At 35.0% G+C, this 24,174-nt stretch overlaps 1 protein-coding gene across 4 annotated transcripts in view; it reads left to right on the top strand.

The window, feature by feature from the left end:
* csrnp3 (cysteine-serine-rich nuclear protein 3) overlaps window positions 1-24,174 on the top strand; it is a 105,840-nt gene that overhangs the window by 47,978 nt on the left and 33,688 nt on the right. For 2 of the 4 annotated variants that reach the window (XM_039757537.1, XM_039757534.1), the window contains exon 2: window positions 17,494-17,651. The exons of 1 other annotated variant lie outside the window; for it this stretch is intronic. The gene's annotated coding sequence lies outside the window, so the exon portion shown is untranslated. Of the gene's footprint in view, window positions 1-945; window positions 1,024-17,493; window positions 17,652-24,174 lie in introns of those variants that run through there. One more of the 4 variants, XM_039757535.1, reaches the window with a different exon arrangement.

The raw sequence follows: 24,174 nt of genomic DNA, 5'->3' as shown, positions 1-24,174 counted from the left end.
AGAAAGCACACATCATGAAGCAATTAAAAGTGACAGGGACAGATCTTATAAATATGGACAAAAACATAACACATCTTGTCTGATGCTAGGCATCCTCTCCTTGGCACTGCTACTGCATTTTTTTTTCAAACAGTGAGCTGCACGATCCTGTAGCGTCAGCCAGGCGATCACTTGTTCCTCTGCTGATTTTTGCCATATGATGTTCTGTCCTTTTTCCAGCTGCTACACAAGGGTAAGTTTAAATATTCCAGCAAGTAGATGTCAGCCTTACAGCTGCAGCTGATTAAATGAGGTGAGAGAAACAGCTGCTACATACCGTTCCTGCCCTCCTATATGCCCCTGTGTTGCACTGCTGCAAATTTAAAAATACAAAACATAGCAACCAAAATATGAGGTGCGCATATTAAAAAAAAATTGCTAAGCATTACATTGAAATTATGCCGTGGGTTTTCTTATTAGTTAAATTAGCTGTTCTGAAAAACAAGAGTCATTCATTAATATATTTGAATAGTTTCAGGGTAGATCATTTAATGATTGAATTTATAATTGGACTGTCAGTTCCACCTTTGGTTGCTGCTTTTGTGGGCTGTTTACTACCTTTTTCCAACCATGTGAAATGGATTCCTGGCAAAATAATCATTCTGAAGTCATGTAATTGGGTGGGGCGAAGGTAATAAAAAGGAGCTTGAACATTGTGCCTGCAAGTCTTTGTAGAAAATCATTGGGTGTATTTGTGCACGTTTTCTATTTTTGAACTATTGCACACATTTTTCTGATTTAGGAAGATTTTTGTCAGTTTCAGGACTAGCAAGCATTTTAATAACATGGAGGACTGTTTAAACAGGAATGTCTGGGTCTCTAAAGATGACCTTGTACCCTTTTGTATTTTTGATTTAGGTTATAATAGTTTTCCTGAAGGTCTCGGATAACTCTCTTCTCTCGGTCATTGTCAATAAAGAACCAGAAATGAAATTGAACTTTTTTCAGCATTAATTCCATCATTCATTGGGTGATTAATGTCATGTGAGTATTCACAATTTATTACAGGTGAGCGTAATTTAACTGCAGTGAGAAATTCTTCAAATCGGATTGTTTTGAATGGTTCAAAAGGATGGCAATAATTGTGCATGTAATATTTGATATAATTTTCAAACCTTTTCATTTTTAATTGTTATTGTTTGATCCTGTGCTGTTTTGGGTCAAACTGATTAATGTATATAGCCTAGCTGTTTTACTGCCCAACTTTTTATAGATACATTGAACATTAAGTTTTTAAAATGCAAGGGTTCTGTTCCTTTTATAACACTTCTGGCATAGCTTCTCAAGCATAGACGCTAATTAAAGAGGTTCATGCTGACTGAATAACTTCCTCTGAAGGCTTGGTTGATCAGCACATGCCCAACCAGAATGACAGAACTTTCAGTCCATGTATACTGTAAGGAAGTAATTTTGTTTTGTATTTTTAACAAGGGGAACTCCATAGCAGTCTGCTATTTAAGACATACTATTAAAGTTAAAGCCAGTATCAGTTTATTCCACATTAATTTGCCACTAAACGAATTCTCTGCAACGGGCATAAATACACTTGTTAACATTGTCATAGTAAACTGTAAAGTACTGTATATGTACAGACTAGTGACTGATCAGTTTAATTTGGTGCACTATTTTAGTGATTCTCACAAAATTTATTTTTGCTGCTTTTACATGATCTCTGCAAAGGGAAGAAAGTGATATTCACCTTAGATTTTTCTTGAGTATTTGCATTCATTTAATTTACTGTGGTATATAATTGCTTCAGCAACCCACTGCTCTCTATAAATATGCAAAACCCTTGGGCTTTAGCTGGGTGCAGCAGCTAGCTTCCTGTATGTAAATTAGACATTCTGAATCGGCATAAAGAAGAGCGTAATTGAAATTTTCCTTTACCAAGTATAAAAATGTCTACTGATTTCCTGATCCTGTATCATCCAATATGTATAAATATATGTCTGTCTGTGGAAGATTTAAATTTTTGTGTTATAACATTTGGGCAACAAATCTGAAGTACTGTATATGCAGAAATAATAACATTATTTTCTTTTTTAGTAGCTTACAGCATCCATTATCTTTTTAGTTTGGAGTCACACAGTGGGTTAAGGCATAGTGTTTAAGTTATTTGACTTTAATCCAAAAGGTTACTGGCTCAATCTTAGCCTGTAATTCGTGGTAACATTTCAAGATAGTCTGGGGGCGAAGCAGACGGTTGTGCTTTGGGTATCCCTGCACAGAATAAAATCTTTTCCACCTCCCTAACTCTAAACTCTGCAAGCCCTTTTCAAAACCTGAAAATTTAATTACATACAACCTTAAATATTTTAGTAAAGAGGCACAAAATTTTTTTTTTTACTCACAGTAAAATCTAAAATTAGTGGAAAAGCAAATGCATTATTAATACTGGAGACACTGCACTAACTATATAATCAGTTATTAGCTAAAAGTTATTGGAAAATGTGTGTAACTAAAATAGCTTGAAATAAAAGTTAGCTGGTGTAAAAATGGTGAGCACAAGAGATGGGGACATATGCCTACAATAGATATGAGAAAAGAGAAATAAAACAGAAGAGGTGGTTGCAAATGTAGCACTTAAAGAGTTGTAAAGGGTCTTTTAAAGGGTTTGTTATGTAAACCAGGAGTGAAAAAGAATAGGACAATAAGGATGCTAAAGCTATCAATACCTTCTGTTGTTTCAACAACAATTTCACAGGCAAGTTAGGTTTATCCACTTAATAGTACTTCTTAGCACCAGCCCTCCACGGAAAACCGTTCACTACAGCCTTCTTTAAAGGATCAAGTAGGGCAGTGCTACAAAGGTTAGGTTTAGGGAGTAGTCTTTTACACTGAAACTTTAGAGCCCAGGAGTTGTTAGATGTCACCTTATCTTCAGACTCTTTATGGGGAAGGGTTTACTTTACTTACCAACTTTCCATGCCCTTCTTTTGCTGGTCATCAATGAGTTAATCTTGATAGAACAAGCTTGTACTTGCAAGCAGGGATTTATTCAGCAACATTTACTTGTCCAGAGTAGAATAACAAGCTGCTAGTAATGTAGTAACTTGGTGTCATATGCAATGCAAATAACACAAGCCGATCCAGAGAACACTAATCATTTTTACATTTTAGTGACAGACACAATTTTCCAAGGCAGATTACTCAATATTAAATACGTGCATTACCTTTGAATAGTTGGCAAGAAAGTACACATTTAACAAGCAAAAGAGTGCAGAATCATATGTTGGTCCATTTATTTACCAAGTTTAAAAGTTAAAGCTTCACTTGAATATTTTGAACATGGAAAAAAGATCATGCGAATTACTTAAATTATTTAAAAAATATAGTACAATAGGAAATATAGACCAGACCTTTTGTATAGTGTATGGCCCTGTAAATAAAGATATTTTGAGTAACAGCAGTAATTATTTCCACTGTTATGCAGCTCAAGGTTTAAAAAAAAATGTATTCTCTAATACCTTATTTTTATTAAGACCATTTACCAACCCAGTTACTTTTCTGAAGCCGCCTTTTTTAAATATTGAAATCTAGAGTTTAATATCAAAATGTTTATTTTATAACTAACCATGTTAAATTGAATTGATGACATTAGAATTCCTCTTGTTGTTTTTGTGTGTTTGTACATTCAACCATCTCTCATTTGTGTTGCTTTCCATTTTCACTGTGTACAATGTTTTTGAATAATTGCGTACATCTTTAGAATAAGCACTGCTTACACAAATGTTCAAGGTGTGCTTTTAGTACATCTTCAGGTTTATCTCTGGGTTAACAAGGAATTGGCTTAATTTTAATCATGGCATTTACTATTTAAGTGCAGGCATTCAATAATTTATTTTGTTGCCTGAAGCAAAATTACCTTGAAAAAGATGCATTTTATTGTAAAAAGGTATTTTTTCAAATTGTGATTTTCTTTATTACAATATACTTTGATCAGCAAGACAGGGAGTATGTCACACTTTAAACAGTACCATGATATCTTGTCCCTTTCCATTGTGAGAATCAGAATATTAAAGACTCTACCATTCCTGTCTTGCTGTGCTACTGTAGTAATATCTGTTAAATATGGCTATTTTCATGCCATTGGGCACTGCAGATTATATCAAGCCCAATTGTACTATTTATCTGATCTAACCATTTTTTTTTGTAACGTATTTTGTGATAAACAATCTTAGACAAGAATGTTATTTTAGCCTTGTATGATAGTACAGTAATTTTAGGGGTATTGTCCGATGTGGACTATTTTATTAGGCATATTGTGTTTCATTAACATTTATTTTGCGGTTTAACTGGGGTACCAGTGCGCCTCCAACCCTAAACACGACACAGTACAGTTTTGGGTTAAAATCAAAGGGTGTTTATTCAACACTATACCTCTCAAAAGTTGACAAAAGCACAACACACAAGTCCTCTCTCTTCCACAGTTATTCTCTCCTCTCAGCACCGTCGAGTGTTTCCTTCCTTCCTTCCTTCCTCCCAGCTCTGACTCACCAGGATAAGGGAGTGCAGTTCCTTTTATTGCGCACCTGGGAGTACTTCTGATGCTAGGGCTGCTGCCTGTTAGAAGCACTTCTGGGTCATACGTATGTCCAACATAGCAGGGTCCATATATATATATATATATATATATATATATATATCTATATATATATATATACAGTAATCCCTCCTCGATCGCGGGGGTTGTGTTCCGTGAAGTAGAAACCGTATGTTTCTATGGTTATTTTTATATATTTTAAGCCCTTATAAACTCTCCCACACTGTTTATAAATATTCCCCGCAGAGTTATACAGCATAATCCCTTTGTATTCTCTTAGATATTCGTTAAGATTCATTGAAATTATGTATATAAACACACTGTTTATATACAGTAAAACCTAAATATTATTTTAAAGATATTGAGTGTCTCCGATATCACATATGTTACAGCCATTACGATAGACAGGCCACCAGCAATAAATACGTACAACGCAAGAAAAATAGTATACAGTAAATGTGTGTACAGTGACACTAAGCGCACATACATGTACTAAGTACTGTAAGTAGAAAATTAATTATGGTTACTCACCAACAATGACACGATGACTTGTCCGATAACAATGAGTTTAATTTTACTGCACAACAAAGGAGAGCGTTACAGTTCTTCCAAAGTAACCACTTCAGGCGATTGTGTAGCACTGCCGTTGTTCTTCTTCTGGCAGTCTTCAATGCAAATCTTGCATTGGACAAGTGATGAACAGTGCCTGGTTGTCTCCACACACTGAGGAGAGGCAAGACACATGATAGCCTGCATGGAGTTTGCTAAAAGACACCTGAAGGACTCTGAGATGGTGAGAAATAAGATTCTCTGGTCTGATGAGACCAAGATAGAACTTTTTGGCCTTAATTCTAAGCGGTATGTGTGGAGACAATCAGGCACTGCTCATCACTTGTCCAATACAGTCCCCACAGTGAAGCATGGCGGTGGCAGCATCATGCTGTGGGGGTGTTTTTCAGCTGCAGGGACAGGACGACTGTTTGCAATCGAGAGGACAGATGAATGCGGCCAAGTACAGGGATATCCTGGACAAAAACCTTCTCCAGAGTGCTAAGGACCTCAGACTGGGCCGAAGGTTTACCTACCAACAAGACAATGACCCTAAGCACACAGCTAAAATAACGAAGGAGTGGCTTCACAACAACTCTGTGACTGTTCTTGAATGGCCCAGCCAGAGCCCTGACTTAAACCCAATTGAGCATCTCTGGAGAGACCTAAAAATGGCTGTCCACCAACGTTTACCATCCAACCTGACAGAACTGGAGAGGATCTGCAAGGAGGAATGGCAGAGGATCCCCAAATCCAGATGTGAAAAACTTGTTGCATCTTTCCCAAGAAGACTCATGGCTGTATTAGCTCAAAAGGGTGCTTCTACTAAATACTGAGCAAGGGGTCTGAATACTTAGGATCATGTGATATTTCAGTTTTTCTTTTTTAATAAATCTGCAACAATTTCAAAAATTCTTTTTTTTTGTCTGTCAATATGGGGTGCTGTGTGTAAATTAATGAGGAAAAAAAATAATTTAAATGATTTTAGCAAATGGCTGCAATATAACAAAGAGTGAAAAATTGAAGGGGGTCTGAATACTTTCCGTACCCACTGTATATATGGAGCCCTCTCCTCTTGTGGTCGGGATGCCTGTCCAAGCCCTTTAGCACTTACAATATATATTCTTTGTGAATAAACTTTTTTTTTTGCTCCATGAATATATAATGAAGAGTGTGACTGTATTAGAGATTTGAATCTTCTAAGAATTGGTGTCTGAATGATAAAGTATTTCTGGACGGTCATTTATTTGGAAAATGCATCAGATTTATTGTATTATTTTTATAGGAAGGTAGCACATTGTTATTGTATATACCTTTAACACTTTATACTTAAATTAACTTTATTTTTTAAAGCGGGTTAGAAAATGGATGGATGGATGGATGTTTAGCTTTATTATCTACATCATACTAATCAGGTAGTAGCAATACTACCTACTGATAGTTCTGGAAACTATGCTTGCCAACCCAGTTATATATATCATGAAAAATCATTTTGTAGCCTTAATATTGAAAGGTAGAAAAATATTTGATTTCAATACATTTTCATTGTTATAAGTGAGAAGCTCAGTTTTATTATTTAATGTTGCATATTGCACGTATCCCCCAGTAAAATAAGACATACTTTTAAGTGTGAATTATTTACAGGGCCCTTGTCCTCTGCATCTTACTCTGTCACACCCACAACCTGCATGTCCTCTCTCACCACATCCATAAACCTCTCTTAGGCCTTCCTCTTTTCCTCTTACCTGGCAGCTCCGTCCTTAGCATCATTTTCCCAGTATATATCCAGCGCATCTCTTCTGCACATGTCCAAAGCAATGTAATCTTGCCCCTATGGCTTTGTCTCCAAACCGCCCAACCTGAGCTGACCCTCTAATGTACCCATTTCTAATCCTGTCCATCGTCGTCACACCCAGTGCAAATCCTAGCATCTTTAACTTTTCCACCTCCAGCTCTTTTTTTCTGTTTCTTGGTCAGTGCCACCGTCTCCAGCCCAAATAACATAGCTGGTCACATTACCGTCTTGTAAACCATCCCTTTCATTGTTACTGATACCCATGTGTCACAAATCACTCCTGACACTTTTCTCCACCCACTCCATCCTGCTTGCACTCTCTTCTTCACCTCTCTTCCACACTCCCTGTTACTCTGTATTGTTGATCCCAGGTATTTAAACTCATCCACCTTGGCCAAATATACTCCCTGAATCCTTACCATTCCTCTGAACTTCCTCTCATTTACACATATATATTCTGACCTGTTCCTACTGAACTTCATTCCGCTCGTTTCTAGAGCACATCTCCACCTCTTCATGGTCTCCTCAACCTGCTTCCTACTCTCGCTACAGATCACAATGTCATCTCATCTCGTATCAACAGCTAATCCACTCAGGTATCTGGCCAGTGTAGAATATTTGAAACACTGACATGAACATTTTACTTTGGAAATGAGTTATGGTATGTTGAGAAGTGGATTTCATCACCATTGTTAATAAGGCACGAGTAAATAAATAATTTTTTTTCAAATTAGTCTGAATTGTTGTTGTGACAACTGTAAATTCATTTCACCCAGATGAATGACATAACTCAGATTTCTTATCAGGGCCATGTAGCAGCATTGAATTGTTCCAAAACTTTTGACTTTAATCTCGATACCAGCTTTCACACCTCAAAATGATTCAGAAGCAAATAATGAAGCAAACCCTCTTTACTTTAGCCTCGCTGATGTGCCACGTCATTGTGCTGCACTATGCACCGCTTCCCACTTCATTGTATAAAGTGCTTGTCGAAGCAATATGACAGTGGCAAGGTACCCCCCTTGTAGTCTTGATTGCATCAGAGCAATAGGAGTTCCAAGTCAAGTTTGAATATGAAAGAAATTAGGGTGAAAGGGATGGGGTGCCCCCAAGAAGTTTCGAACATGTCAAAATATTTGGTTTTGGGATGTCTCCAGCGCGTCTAAGCATTTCATTTGACCCAGCTGCCCAAATGTGTGTTGGGCAATGTGGTCGGAGATTGGTGAGGTTGGAGTGGAAAGATGGCATTTAATTCTGGTACTGAAAATGCCGAAATGTTGGTACCATACAGTTTTAAAATTTCATTTTTTGGTACTTTCCAGTACCAGTATACTGCACAACCTTACTAGCATTATTTATGTTAATAGCTAGCGTTAAATTTTACTAGCATGTCCATTTTCCTCATTCTACATAACTCATCTGCTTTACTAAAGGCTGCAAGCTAATTGTCAAAATGGTTACCACTCAAAGCTGACTGGTTACATTCTACACACTAAGAATTTTTTTTTGTTATTTATTTTTAAATTTATACTATAAGTGAATAAAATTGGCAATAACAGACGTTTTATATCAGATTTTGTCATTAAAGAAAATAGTACTTTTGTCATTTTATAAAGTGAAACGGTATGGGTTCTTTAAAATGTGTAATGCTTACAACTAATGCGGACATTCAGATCCTGTAAATATTAACCTTTAGCCTACACTGAATTCAAATTCCCTTAACAATAAAGGATTTCACCAAAAAGCCTATTGTAATTTTGAGAAAGTTAAAAACTGCCTAAGTAAACCCATACCTATTTAAATGTAAGAGTATGGCTAACATTTGAAGACTTTGAATACGTTTTGTAGCTTTTGTGTCAGATTGTTTATATTTTAAAGCGAGGCACATAATCAGCACAGTTTAGTAAATATTTGCAGATGTTCATTGTTCTGTCTCCTTAAAATAGATTGCTCAAAGATCAAGATCTAATATAAACTATGTAAATTAACAAGGTCAGTGACATTTTTTATCAATTTATTTATCTTCTGATGCACATCTACTTGATGTTATCATGTTAATTTGTATTCTGTTGACTTCTGTGTTATCTGCATATACCCTTTCTAAGGAGCTTTTCAATAAGTATAAAAAGGTAAAAATGAAAGCCAGACTGTGCTGTGGTATGCATAGGAGATAGACTAGCTTATCTCTTGAGTTTCGTTTTTGACATCATTTACGATTTGTCAAAGACATGATAGGGTGTAGTTCAAAGATGTTAGTTGAGATTCTTGAACAATATTATACAGACCTGTAATAATCCATTTGTAGCCTTTAGCTACGTTTTCTAAAAATCATTCCAATCTTTTCAATATAAATTTTGGTACTGTTTGTCTTTATGCTATTAACAAGTGAAGTATTTGAGTGCTTTACATCATTGTGTTATACTGTAATCATTAGTAGTTTCAGTATCATTGCAGCATATGATGTTTCAAAAAGCCTGGAGCATTCACATACCTATTTCAATTGACAGAACATTAACTATGAATACTTCTAGCAATGTTTCAATATAAAGTATGATGTAGTGGTTAAGGCTACCTAGTACTTCAAAACTTGATGTTTTGGCTTCAAATCTCTCTACTGACAGTTTGAGCAAATCACTTCACCTAACTGTGCTCCAATTCTAAAAACAAAAGAAATGTATCCATTTGTGTCTCAAATGTTACAAGTTGTCCTAAATAAAGACATCAGCCAATTAAAATACTCGATTATGCTGCTCAAGCCCCAATCATAGAGAGGCACGTGAAGACATATGAAATATTTATAACTTAAAATATCTTTATATTGAAGCTACACAGAACAGTTATAATGTATGGAAAGTGACTTTTGTGCAGTAGGGACTGCCAGTGCCATGGTCACTGAATCAGGAGAAGAGCTTGTTTTCTGTCCTCTGTAAATAATAATAGACAGTGGTCTTTGTAGTGAGTTATCAACGTTTCCACAAGCTAGCACATCTCTTTCGGTTTATGTTTGAATCAATTTACCCCATACGCATTGATCTGATGCCATTTTATTTTACACACACAGTCTTTTCTTTAATTTTCTGCTTTTTGCACTTCTTGGCCAAGTATTTATCTCCTGCTTATAGAAGGCAGACCCAAAAAATGAATCCAATACAACAGCAAGTACTTAGAGGGAATTGTTTATTGGATCTGAGTACCAACTAGTATTATGCACCAGTACATTTTCCTCAAAACTTACTTATCAGAATCAAAACATTTTTACTCTACAGCTACTTAGGCTTCATTAGCAGTCTGTACAGGGTGCGCACAAAGTCTGTATACCCCTATCTTTTGAAGGATTTTGAAAACACTTTTCTATTGCGGGAGCAGCGATAAATCGCGCAGTCGTCAGAGAACATAACCTTTTCCTTCTCAGCATTTGTTGGAAATTTGTGCAGCATCAGATCACAAGCTTCCTGACGTCTGTCCAAGTCAGCATCTGATAACTCGTTAACGTGCAGTGGATGCCAACGTTTCATTTGCAAGTCCTGTTTGATGTGTTTTCGCATTGTTTATTCCGCTATTCCCAACTCAGCAGCACGTTTACGAGTGAATTTCATTGGGGATCGTTGAACAGACTCTGCCACATTTGCACACGTTTCATGCCTTGTGGATGGTCTTCCACTTCGCGGCGCATCTCTGACACTGCCCGTTGCAAAAACCTTCTTCTCCCACTGCCACAACGTCCTCTTTGTTAGCGATGCCTTCCCAAAACGCACAACAAAGTCATCCATGACAGTTTTGACCGATTTCCCAGTAACATGCCGCTCATGAACCCACACGGTGGCCACCAAACGCTCCTCGATCGTGAAAACACTTGTCACCCATCGCTTCGTCTTGGAACGACCGCCACGTTGTTGCGATTTCTTGAGCACCAGACAGGATGTCGGCAACACACCTCGAAATACCAGGAAGACTTGGGCTGATGTTCACAGGAACCAAATTGTCATGGTTATTTCTGTAAATGCTCCTAAAGATAGGGGTATATGGACTTTGTGCGCACCCTGTAGAATTCACTTTTGTCCCTTTTACTCTCTAACCTGTCTGCTAATTCAGCCTTGATTGTCTTTGTGGTAGACCCTTGACTGCTTCTGGCATGTTAAAAAAAAACATTCTGCAGAATAAAATAATTTGCTCAAGAATAAAGAATAGATGAAAGAGATCTGGAATGGTTTTTTCAAGTTGTAGCTCAAAAATAGTATTGAGAGTCTTCATTCTTTTGGCTTGTGAGAGTTTTTCTTTGTGTTAATGCTGCTTTTTCTGTTAGTGTTTTTTTTATCTTTTTAAGCTGATTCTAACCAGTTTTATTTGGCATGAGGCTTATGCCATGCTATTTTCTGAACAATAAATACCTATTAAGTTGATTGGTTTTTTGACACCACCACTGCACACTATGTATAAACTACACATAGTTATTCATAAAAATTTTATTTTCTTTGTTGATTAATCTGTCTTGTATATTTTGAAAAATATGCAAAATAATAATTTACTTTGGGGATTGTGAAAGTGACTGTTTAGTCCCATCAGTAGAAGAAAAAATTAAAAACTAAGAAACATATACATCTAGTTTCCTTTTTTTTATTAAAAAAATATCACAACATAAACAATAAGCAATATATTGATCCATTCAAAGGAAAATATGTCTCCTGTTAAGTCAGTGGTACTTGAAGTGTTTCTGGCCAAGGAGGGTAATACAATGTCTCATCTACAACCAACAGTCGCTTGATATCATCTTTCTGCATTACAATTACCATATTCATTGAATTATAGATATGTGAAAAATGCAATGGTTTAGTTCCCACTATGTGGGATGTGGATAAATTTGACAATGCATCTTTTTCTGTTTTATTTCATTTTAGCCTTCTATCCACAGGAAACATAATTTATTGACCTCCAAAAATGCTTTCTAAAGTGTTTATTATTGAAAAGTGAAGAAGTGTGGATGGGTAAAGTCGAGTTTTTTTGAACACACTAAAGTATGACTGTCTTGAGATCAGGAGCTAATTTCAGTATTGCCATGATAATTTCATTTGTTCATAGAATCAAAAGATTTGAATATCCAAAGGTAGGTTCTGGCTGACATTTATTAGTTTATAATGGAGATTTGTATATTGACACACTAAAGTAAAAGTTATTTGTAGTACAGGGTTCTTCATATTCAGTTCTGGAGAGCTTCAGTGGCTGCAGGTTTTTGTTCCAACTCACTTGCTTAATTAGAAGACTGTTATTACCGATAACAAAACTTATTTAAATGTATGGCTCATTAGTGCTTTCATTCAGGTGCGTCAGAAATTCTTATGTTGCACATTTTCCCATAAATGATTTGTGAACTGGATTAGCAAATGTCAGTCCTTCACAATTTTTCTTTTACAGTGCAAATATTTTACACAGTGAGCATACATGGTGGTGAAAAGGTCCGACTTAAATCATTTTTTCTCCAGGGCCAACTGTGTCTGCAAGGTTTGTATTTTAATGATTCACAATTAGTGGTGCATTTTACCTCTGATGCAGTACTTTTAAATGAGTCAGCTATGCGCAACCCCTCACCTTTTTGCCCTTTTGCTTTTAATTCAGCTTTTTTTCCTGTGGAATTTGCTACCTTAATTGTTATTTAACAATGGTAATTAAAAAAACACTACAGTAAATTATGCCCAACTGAATTACAGAAATACTTGCTACATTCCAATATAAAAAATAGGAGACCCAGTTCTTTAAATTGATAATTCACACTTAAACATGGAAGTAGGGATATAACGGCTTACTTAAGGTAGGAGTCTAAAGAAAATAAGAATCTTTATTCTTATGGTTACCAAAATATTCAGTATAATTTCTTCAGGGAGTTTGTAGTTTTCCTTTTATTGCTTGAAGAAACCTTGTTATAAGGGTTGTTGTGTGACAGGTAAGTGTAGCAGGTCTGTAGAATTCTTGTATTATGCAAGATTAAAAAAATGAAAATAGTAACCACCATTTGCCTGCTCCAACGGACATTTTTAGCTAATTATAAACATCAAACAATTGGGCTATGATCAGGATGTGATCTGTAAACCAGTATCACCCTTAAAAGCTTGGATGTATTGTGATTGTCTTTTTCTGTTCGCTATGATCCCAGTTATCACTTGTGTAAATACTTGGTTCTGTGCCAGGAACTAAAACCAAGCAATGAAAAGTTAAATTTTAAAGAAAAAAATCTACATGCTTAAACACTGCAATGTGGAATACCAGTATATCATATTAGGTTATTACCATTCAATTCATATGTTATCTTTAAAGCTAAATAACTAGAGAATAAACATTGACTACTAAATGAAACAATTTGATGCACTACACTACATCAAAATTGGTCATTTGGGCTATAAATCAAAATATGATATAAATTTGAGCCACAAATTAGAAATTACTCATTGTAAAGGCTTGGTTAATTAAGGAAGTAAGTCTCTGTTTGTTTGTGAAGTATCTGAAAATATCTATAAAACCTAGATAAGAAGATTCTGTATTATGTATGTTTTTATCTCATTTGTTTTTTGCCATCTTCCATTTCCACATCTTTAAAAAAAAAATATATATATATAATCCTTGCATTTATTAGTAAAATGTTCTTATTCTTAAGACAAATGTGCTTCCTTTTATCTTGATTTCAATCTAAAACCAGGGAATTGTAAATCATAAAATTAGAAGCCTTTCAGAAAGTCTCCATCTCTTTAAGTCTTACTGCTTTTTGCAGGAGAAACTCTGTTTCAGTTGCTGGCATTTCTGTCTTTCTGTCTGTATCAATATTTCCAAGTAAGAACACGGCACAGATGACACACAAAGTTGATAATTATTTATTTTAAATTTACAATCTATTACAACAACACAGAAATTCAGTAATTTACCACTTTGATACAGACCATGTTTTTCCTTGTTGTCTTCAGGTATCTCAATTATATTCTGTGTGAAAGTAGTAGTAATAATAATAGTAGCAATAGTATTACCACATGTACAAAATCTAAATTTTTGCTTGCATGTCTAAACAATATGCACCATGCCCCCACTCAGAATATATTTAAATACTGTATACTAGCCAACCCGCGGCGTACCATACGCCGCATAATCAGGCCGGTTTTTTAATGATTTTTAAGCACAGGGAGAAAATTAACAAATGAAAAATTGGTAATGTAATAAATCAGCAAAAAAAGCAACATTGGAACAATGCATGGAACGAACCAACACACAATCGTCTGTGACTGAAAACTGGCGGACCGCCATCGCTCATGTGCCCACCTCCAACTCGTCACTTGAGTCGTTGTCTTTGCACATTCCAGATGCACCTGTGACTCACGTAGACTTTCCGTGTTCCTGCAGGAGCATCTAAGAAGACGCATGTTTGTCATGGATGCGAATTGCTGTATGTAGCGTGTAAAACAGTTTGCTATGGTGCATGCGGTCGTGCGTCGTAACCGAAAACTCGGTTTTAAAGACTGCTTACTTCATTGTGTTTTAACCTCAGTTGTAAAGGATTGTTTTAAGGATCCCATGGGATACCCCTCGCAAACAGTTTTACACGCTGCATATGGCGATTCACCTCCACGAGAAACATGCCTCTATGAACAGTCAACGTGGCCTCTACGACAGACGAATATAAATGACGCCTTTTTTTCTGTGTCATCGCGTCCTAGTTGGTGGGCGTGGCTCTGCGAGTTGTTGTATCCAATGGTCTTGGAGTTGGTGGGCGTGGCTCCTTCCTGCATGCGCCATATGTGTCTTACTTGTCGGCTTAGTGAATCCACGCCCCTTCCGGCGTGCTTTCCATGGGTGTCTTGCCTTAGTAAATTATATATATAGATAATTTAGTTTCATGCAATGTCTCTCATGAGTTGTTACAAGTTTAAGGTGATATTATAACCATGAAAGATTATTCGTGCCAAAATTAAATTCAACGTGTTAACTGCATTGAAATGTAAAGCATATGCATGTGGTTCATTTAATGATGGCATGAAATTATTGTATTAAAGTTAAAACATATCAACCAAATGACTGATTGCTTTTAACTATGGGACACAATTTTTGTTTCAATTTCAAAATGCAATGCAAACGCATATTGCATTTTAAGTAGTATCCATACATAACATGTCATAACTAAAAACAAAGCAGACATATTGCATCTCGCTGAAGAGAGATTTTGGGAACATGGACTGATAGTGTGTTGCCACACACATCCTCACAACAAACCACCTGGATTAGGACCTGAGTGCAGTGGGTGACACCTCAGCACCACACTGGAACAGTGTGAGGTTTTTACAGTGGCTGGAGTGCCAATCCTGCCACCAACTCCCAGATTTTTCTGTGCAAGTTGGAGGACCTGCTTGCAGAGTTGGATGCAGATTAACATCTTACCTAGGATGACACAATTGCAGGTCAAGGGCCCAATGGAGTAGAGGCACCTCTGGTGTTTTACGGGATTGGAAGCGGCAACCTTCTGATTACTGGGGCAGATTCCTAGCCTCAGAGTTACCACTGTGCCCATCTCTCTGAAGACCACAAGTTAATCATGCCAAAACTGAATTTAATCAAGTAACCATTCACCATCAAAAGGTGTGGCAAGAGGTGTCAACAGGGTAAGAGGCATTTCATCTGAACATTTCTGTTCTCTGTGAGGAAGCACAAGTTTTGTTAATGTGAAATAATCAAACAAAATAGTAATATGTTTGAGGCCTCACTGAAAATGTTTACCCTTATGTTGTGTAAAATTAATGTGTTATGCTTACCTTATTCACTGTTCGATTCTTCTTCTTTTGATAGTTTAGCAATTGCTAGTAGGTCGTTCCATTCTGCAGTTATTTACAGGCCATATTTAGGGGAATGTTGGTTTACGAAGTCCCCACTTGATCATCTACATAATTGTATGCTGCAACTCTTTGGGAAATTAGCTCTTGAATGCTTTCTGAGTATTTTACTGTAGCAGTTAGACATTCTTCTCCTGTTGCTGCTACTATTACACCAGCCCTTTCCAGGAGCCAGTTGACACAGAAGAGAATGAAATCATCATTTTCATTGACAGTTTCCATCTGCTTAATGAGTCAGCAAATCCCCTGCCTTATCAACTCCCTATTACCCATCTTTAGCTCTGGAAGAAAACACTTGTGATTGGAATGCCTCTTTACCCCAATTGTTGAGGACTCTTGCCCCACCTTTTAACACTGATTGGTTATTCAATTACATTCAGTTTTGGCATTATTAATGCATCGCCTTTAAACAAAATAAAGTACACTCAGAGCAACAGCTAATTAAAATGCAATATGTTTTGCTTTTAGTTATGACGCACAATATATGGACATTAATCAAAATGCAATGCACTATTGAATTGCATTTTAAAATCACGCAAAAAATGTATAATAAAAAGCAATCAATCATTTGGTTGATAAGTTTTTAAGTATGACACAATAGAACTATGCCAGAATTAATCTTCTATACTGAACAACAAATACGGTGGTACATTTGAACTCTTCTGCACTATGAAGTATACATAACTACTGATATAAGAAATGCACATTTTTTAATCCTTGTGCCGCATTCACAGGCAGTACAAGATACAGTACAGGCATTCAGCTATGAGCAAAACACATAGCAGAATAATTTTTATAAAATTACCTGTCTAATGTCATTTAAGAGTACTGTTATATGTAGTCAACTAAGAACATTATTAGTGTTAACAAAATTGGTAAAGGTTATAAAACATATGTATTGCAATCTCTAAATATGTTTCATGTTACAGTTTACATTCTTTGTATAAAGTGCTTTACAGGTCAAATCAGTTGATGTTATACTAAATAGTGTTCCTGTACCACTGACAATAGTGAATGGACTGTCCACTAATTTTATTCACCCACCTAGTAATCTTTAGGTCCCTCGCACTCCTTTAGGGTGGTTATATACATTTTAGCTTCCAGTCTTGAAATTAATTAAATTAATTTATTGAAATGCTGTGAATTTTTAAAGGGTACTGACTGTAACTAAGTTTATGGTGTTTTTTTTTTGCATAGAGCTCTTGCCATTTGGCTGCGAAAATAATGTTCACCCTGTGCTACACATGTGGCATAATGCATTAGTTAAAATCAGTGTGAAACAAGGAAATAATTTTGTAATTAGTTGCACACTGCAGTTCACTTAAGGGTATATCTCCATCGATTGAGGAGTAATAGGATTTTAACAATTGATGTCCTTAAATGTGACATGCCTACTAACTGAAACTTTTTGAGAGTAATTTCAGACATACTGTACATCCTACACTGATTTTAGGTAATAATATAATCATAACAGTCCCCAAAACAAATGTATTCCTGCACCACTTTAAACAATTTAATTTATAATGCAAACCAAACAATTGCTTTATGACCTCCTATTTGTTATAAGAATTTGCAAAATGTGTTTCAGTTTAAACTTTGCATGTATGCTTTTTCTTGTAGGTGTGCCTTAATTGTAATTCAGTTGAATATTTGTATGCATTCTTTGTCGTAAATGGACATTCTTCAGATATTTAATTATTTATTTATAGGTACCAACTCTGTAAGGGGAGACGTTCATCATTCCTCCAAAAGGATCAGGAACCAGTGCCACCCACTAATGAACATTTTTTGGTGAAACACTGCCTATAAATGAGGCTTGAGGGACTGATTTGAAGCATGCTGGATGTGAATGAATGACTAAATTGAGGTAGGCATTTGTTTTTGAGGAAAATCAAAAATTACAGTAACAAGTACAGATGCCTGCATGGGCTTTACATTTATCTGTTTGACCTCTGATTGATCTGTTTATGTTTAGAGAAGGCTTTTGCTGCAGACAGACTCTCCCAGGTCATAAGCGCTGTTGGATTACCGGTGTTTTCAAAGTCAGAAGCAAACAAAAAATGGACCACTCAGTTTCTCTCAACCGATTTAATACTGAAAACATGTTTCTTGCTGGATTATTTTATTTGAAACCCACAAGTAATAATGCTTGCTGCAGAACCACAAGTGTGTTCTCATGGTGTACATATGACCCATGCTTGTTTTAGGAAACACAGTTCTGTTTTTGCATCAGTATACAGGTACTGTATATTGTAGGCTAGAAACATCTTTTTGGCATGCATACTAATTTATTGATAAATGCAGGGTCAAGTGCATGTGTAAGCAAAATCTAGGGTCAAAAGCCCTTATACGCAACCGACTAATTTTCCGTGACAGAACATTGAATGATTTTTGGGAATTTGCAAAGTTGTTACATATGCAAAAAGATCAACAGAGATAACACATGCCAACAATCGGAGTGCAATAATTATGATAATTGTACCTTAACCTAAATCTAAGTGTGCAACATTTAGTTTTCCCAACCTTGTTTTTCCATTCGTTAAACTTTTTAATAAAAATGTCTCAAATAAAGGAACTACTCTTTTTATGCAAGGAGAGAGCAAACTACTTAGGGGAGAGGGGGATTGAAGCAGCAGTGAGAAAATAGTGAACATTTATTAGAAAAAGATATTTAAGCAACTTTTATTAATAGTTAAAAATTTGCATTAGCAAAATATTTACTTAGGGTTACTAGTTGCTTGTTATTGAATGAATTACATACTTTTTATGTGCTGGATATATCTTTGTAATTTAAATGTACTGGAAAACAGAAAAAAAAATAAATGCAGCACTTGATCATCCCCTCTTGTAAACAAATGCAAAAACAACTGTAATGGCAAGGATTACTGGAACTTAAAGGATCGCTTCAGTGTAACCTGGAGCATTTGTCTTTGAATGTTGTTGACTCAGGAAATCAACAGGTTGTCCTGATAAGTATGAACTTGTGAATCACATTAAATTCCTATTATATTTAAACTGTGAATTCCTGGAATTCTCATCAGACAATGAGAGAGAGGCCCTTTAGTTTAAGTGTTTTATTTATTGTGTATACTTAATGTATATCATGACAAGGTATTATCTTGTCACATTTGTTCTCAAAACTGCCTGAATGTTTAAAGGTATGGATGTGGTGTTTACTATGACACACAAACATGGATTGGTATTTTCTTTGGTGTCTGTGTTAGTTGTGGGGGAAAAAAACCTGGTTGGGATCTTTTAATCTGTTTATTTTGTACCATTCCTCAGATCTTATAATTATATTGTGACATGGTTAGAAACTATATTGAGCTGAATTCATTGTCATATTCAGTAGTTCTGGAGTTTTATTAACCATTAAACAGCATTATCCCCTTAAAACAATTATTTCCACATACACTACCGGTCATATGTTTTAGAACACCTCAGTTATTCTTCAAACTTAATCAGCTGAAACAAAATGAATTACCTAAAATGGTGAAAAAGAAAGCAGTAAATTACCAGAGGTTTAAATTAAAAGTTTAGGTTAGCACAACCTGAAAAAAGGAAATATCAGAATATTACAGAACAAGTTGCAACCTACAGACGTTCTTCAACAATTAAAGTGAATTAAGCCTTGCAAGTTGATGCAACCAATTTTCACACGTGTCCCAACTTTTGTTGATTATTTTAAAACAGAATTGGAACAGACTATGTTACTACACCCTGTGACGTATTACGTGGACAATATTCCAGTGATAATGGCAGGAAAACAGCAATTAACAAATGAAATGAGACAGAGCATTATTACCATTAGAACTAGAAGAAAGTCTGATAGAAAGAGGTCTGACAGACCCAAGCACAACCCATCAGAAGACAATTCCTTAAAGGACAAACTAGGGCCTTGAAATACCGACCGTGGACTATTGCAGACTGGACAGAAACTCAATGATTAAAATGAAATCTGGCCTCAATCATGGACTGAAGGATTTGTTCACAAAATAATGTAACCGGTAACTTACCAATTATAGTTTAAGTTCTGGACTGTCTGTCTTCTTCTAAAACTTCATAAGGCCCCATAACACCATCAGTGACATTGTTGTAATATGAACAATTACCTACCATCTTTCTGTTTAAATAGTTGTTTGAGAGAGGTACAGTGTCTTAGAAATGGTGTAGTGTAGTTCTCAAAAGCTTCTAGACAACTCATAATCAAATCCTAAGTGTAAAATATGGAAAAGAAATCTTTCCTAATAATTTCTAGGAATCAGGTGGAGTTCTTTTTTGGACATCATAGCTCATGTCCCAGGATTATAACATTTTCGGGTACCTGTAGAAATTGTGAAAACAGAGGTAATTCATGACATAAGGCAAACTGTTCTAAATAGTATTAGGTATATTACGATGCAAGGAGAAATTTTCTAGATGATTTTGTTGCTATGTATTGTATGTTAAAGCTAACATTCTCAAGAGACAAAAAGAACGGGCACTGCAAACTTCAGCACCAAGCTATTGCATACTTACATGGACTTTAGAAGGTGAGGTGATCCTACTGCAGTGCATTAGGTGTCCGCAAAAAAGAAGTCAACTTTGAAAACTGCAGCAAGTCAAATGTTACACAGTTTTGGAACACATGCAGTATGTATCTTACTTTTGGCAAAATTTATATGAATAACTGCTATAAGGAAGTTGGTTTCAAAAAGACATGATCACTGTTACATTTACTCTTTTTCTCATGTTGTTTTTCTTTTAAATTGATTAAATGTATGTAAACTAATACAAAGATGCATCCTGCTTAAAACAAATCTGAAGTCTCTTGCCAGGCTTTTCTTCAGTTGCTGTTTGTTCCTTTTGATAAGCCTTAAGCAGGTACATATATTTCATTAGCAGCACTCTAATTACAGTAAAATTGCCTTTGGATATAATTGTTCTTCTTCATGCTTTACATAATTCATATTCTTGAAATAAGTATGTTGATTTTTCATTTAAAAATTTTAAATAAAATGTATTGAGAGTTTTTCTTTAATCGTAAATGACTTTTATATGTTTTATTAATTCATATTTACATCTTTAAATTGTGACAGTTACAGAAGAATGCATTACATTAAAGCTTAACAATTACATTTGTACTTTGAGATCTGGCAGAAACAACTAAATTATTGCTTATGATATTCCTAGGTCCAATTTATGTTAATCTATATGTTTTAGGTATTTTAAATTATTTGCCAAATATTCAGTAAAATTGTTTTATAACTTTAGAATGTAGCTTTGCCTTTAGATGTTTATATATATTGGGTTGTCAGGCTTTCTTTATCATTATTCTGCCCTGTGTACCCATAGGGACCAGGATCCTTTGTGGTAGATTTTGAAAGCAGAAGGCCTTTTTTGTTTGAATTACTAGAAGTAGAAACCTTGTTGCAGATTTGTCTCCTCTGCCATCATTCACTTTATCTTAGCCAAGACAGTAACTGAAAAGTGTGCATTTGATCATGGATAAATGAAAATACATATACAGTATCATAGCTGATGTATAAGTCATAGCCTATGCTTGTACACAGTTTGAATGAAGACAAGCTGTAGTAGAATTTCAGAATCTATTGAAATGATTTGTCTCTTGATTATTTTTGTATTTAACTGAAGTCTTTTATTATGTAAATATGTGTTTATAAATCTTCTAAAAGTAGTAACTTGCCAATGTGTGTATTTAAGGATAAACATGTGCTTTGTTTGTAATGCCACAATGTCAGAGTGATGTATAGTGGGGTTGTAATAGAAATGAATAAAGGAATAAAAATGGCAAAGATAATTCCCACGCCGATTTTTTTTATTAAAAAATAGAAAAAAGTAAAAAATGATTAGAGACACAATGTTTTGGCTGTACAGCCTTCATCAGGTACTGTATATATAATCCACAGCATAAACAAAATATTTTGTACACCGTACTGTTATTAAAAATCTTAATTGGTTACTGTAGATGTTATACATGAAGTAATTTAGCCATTAAATTTATTATCTTATAAATCATCTTAGTTATTATTTAGTTATTTAGGCTTAAATCTTTCACTATAAAAACTGCCATGTATAATTATAGGTTTTATTAGCCATAATTGAGTTTTAAATCCTAATACTACACTCATTTTCTTTGTGCATAGCTAGAGTAGAGATCTGTAGACAGATAAAAATAAATAAATAAAAAGGAGTGTTTGAATCCTGCACACATCCCACCTCTGTGATCACACAGGCAGCTTAAGTCAGACTGTAGTGATTTGGCCGGCAGTAGCTAATGAGCTTCTGTGCAGAGAGGCTCTCGTCATTAAACAGTAAAGCATACGTTATTGGCAGTGTCAGCCTGCGCAAGGAAACTCACAGGTTTCATCTCTGTCTTCGACAGTGTGGCAGATGCATTTGTTGGTGCAGAAAAGGGTTACTCTTTGTTTCTCTTCGTTTCCTTCCCTATATATTGTTTGATGAATATTGTTTTTTCATGGAAGAAAACTCTGGAGATGCCTAATTTAGCAAAGGTCAGTTATTTAAAGATAAAAAATATATTTACATTTTTTTATAATATACGATACTATGAAATGTAACTTTGTAGTCTGGTAAGTCTCTCCTTTTTTGATATGTAAATTAAAAGGTCTTGGGTTTATGTTTTTATGTGTGGTGAAACATAAGCTGTAGAACAAGACATTGCTGAATTATTCTGTTGGTTTTACAGAATTTGAGACCTGTTTCAGTATTGTGAATGCAGCAGTTGCCATAAAAAGACTGCAGATTTTTATATTAAATCGGCTACATTTCCTGCAGCTTACTTTTCTACTGTTTAATTATAAAACTGTGTTATTAACCTTGAACCAAAATACTTGTTAATAAAATGGCAGTTTTATGATTTAATGTAACTGTATTCATGTATAGCCAGCTTTTTAGCACTTAATCACCAAAAGCCAGGAAGGCTGACCAGTGGATGAGTCTGTTACAACGAATCAGAAAACAGTCACTCGTTTTGCAAAGAAATGACTTTTAAATTGTGTGTTCACTTTATAAACAGTGTGAAATTAATAATTCAAGTTCGTATATGTATACAGACAGAACTATTTTATTTAGGAGGCATTAGCCATCAAGCTAAGCCTTTGATTAAAATTTTAAAAATGCTGTAAATACGTTTATGCTGTTGCATACTACCTGTTAACTTAACTTTGGAAACATTCTACTTACTTTAGAATTTTTTTTTTTTATTTCTTTCCAGATATAAATACACGATCAGTAGCACTGCTGTAAATGATAAATGACATGCTTAAATGCATATATCAGCATTACAACTAATTTCATTCTTTTGGTGAGGATTAATATTAAATGTTTGTTTTTATAGTGGGTATTCTAGCATTTCCATTAGAATGTAATGATAATGAGCTAAGCATGTGATTGTCCCCTTGGAAACAGATTCAGATATTTGAAGCTTACCCGTATATTTTATATCTGTAAGTTTTTGGCCTTATTGTTTAAAGGAAGAAATTAACTTTTAATAATGATGAAAAAAATGTGTGGAATGTACTGTTCTTTTAATAACGGACAAAGCTTTTCCACATTTGACTGTATCACTAAAATGTTTCTGATGTTGTCACTGCCTTTCTCTTTCTTAATGGTAATTGCAGATATAAGAATATATTATTCAAATAATGCAAGTATAGCATAGTTGCTTCCAAAAGGAGTTATAAGTCTATGGGGAAAACACAGTTTCACATGTATATTAAGATATTACTAGTCTTTTATGGTATGAGATATATTTGTGAATTGCTTTGTGGTTATTTTTTGTCATACCTTTACTCACTAGTACAGTGTAGTAATTAGTTTGATGTTTGATTATCATGTTAGTAATGATCTAACAGTAAACTGCATGTGTTTGATTTTGTAATAAAGTAAAAGCACAGTGAGAGAGAATTTCTTAGTAAATTTTACTTTTTTAAGAGTTTGGGCCCAAGTGTCCAAGTAAACATTGATCATAGTGAGCTGATCTCTTTTTTGACCAATTCTAGTCCCTCTTTATAAATTAGTCAAATTATGACTCTTTTTGCTGATTTATGGGTGCTATACTATCTGCAAGAGTCACATGGGCAGTGGGGATGTTACTGAAATTTTACATTTTTTCTATTAACACATTGATACTTTTGCACATTTCTAAAGTAACAGCAAAATTATAAGTGGCATTTTTTTAGTTTGTCCATCTATTATTTTTACTTGATTAATTCAGTTCATGATTGCTGTGCACAGAAACCATTATAGTCTGGTGCAACCCCAGTCAAATAGGTGTAGGATAAAGTGTTTGTTTTAGTGAATTTCACAGAATTAAATGTATACAACAATTATTTGAATATAATTTATTAAATATTAAAAGTTTTATT

Source organism: Polypterus senegalus, chromosome 6 (assembly GCF_016835505.1).
Source record: "Polypterus senegalus isolate Bchr_013 chromosome 6, ASM1683550v1, whole genome shotgun sequence".
In the NCBI taxonomy this organism is placed as follows: Eukaryota; Metazoa; Chordata; class Cladistia; order Polypteriformes; family Polypteridae; genus Polypterus; species Polypterus senegalus.
The sequence above is the reverse complement of the archived record's forward strand: the minus strand, read 5'-3'. Positions and strand labels throughout refer to the sequence as shown.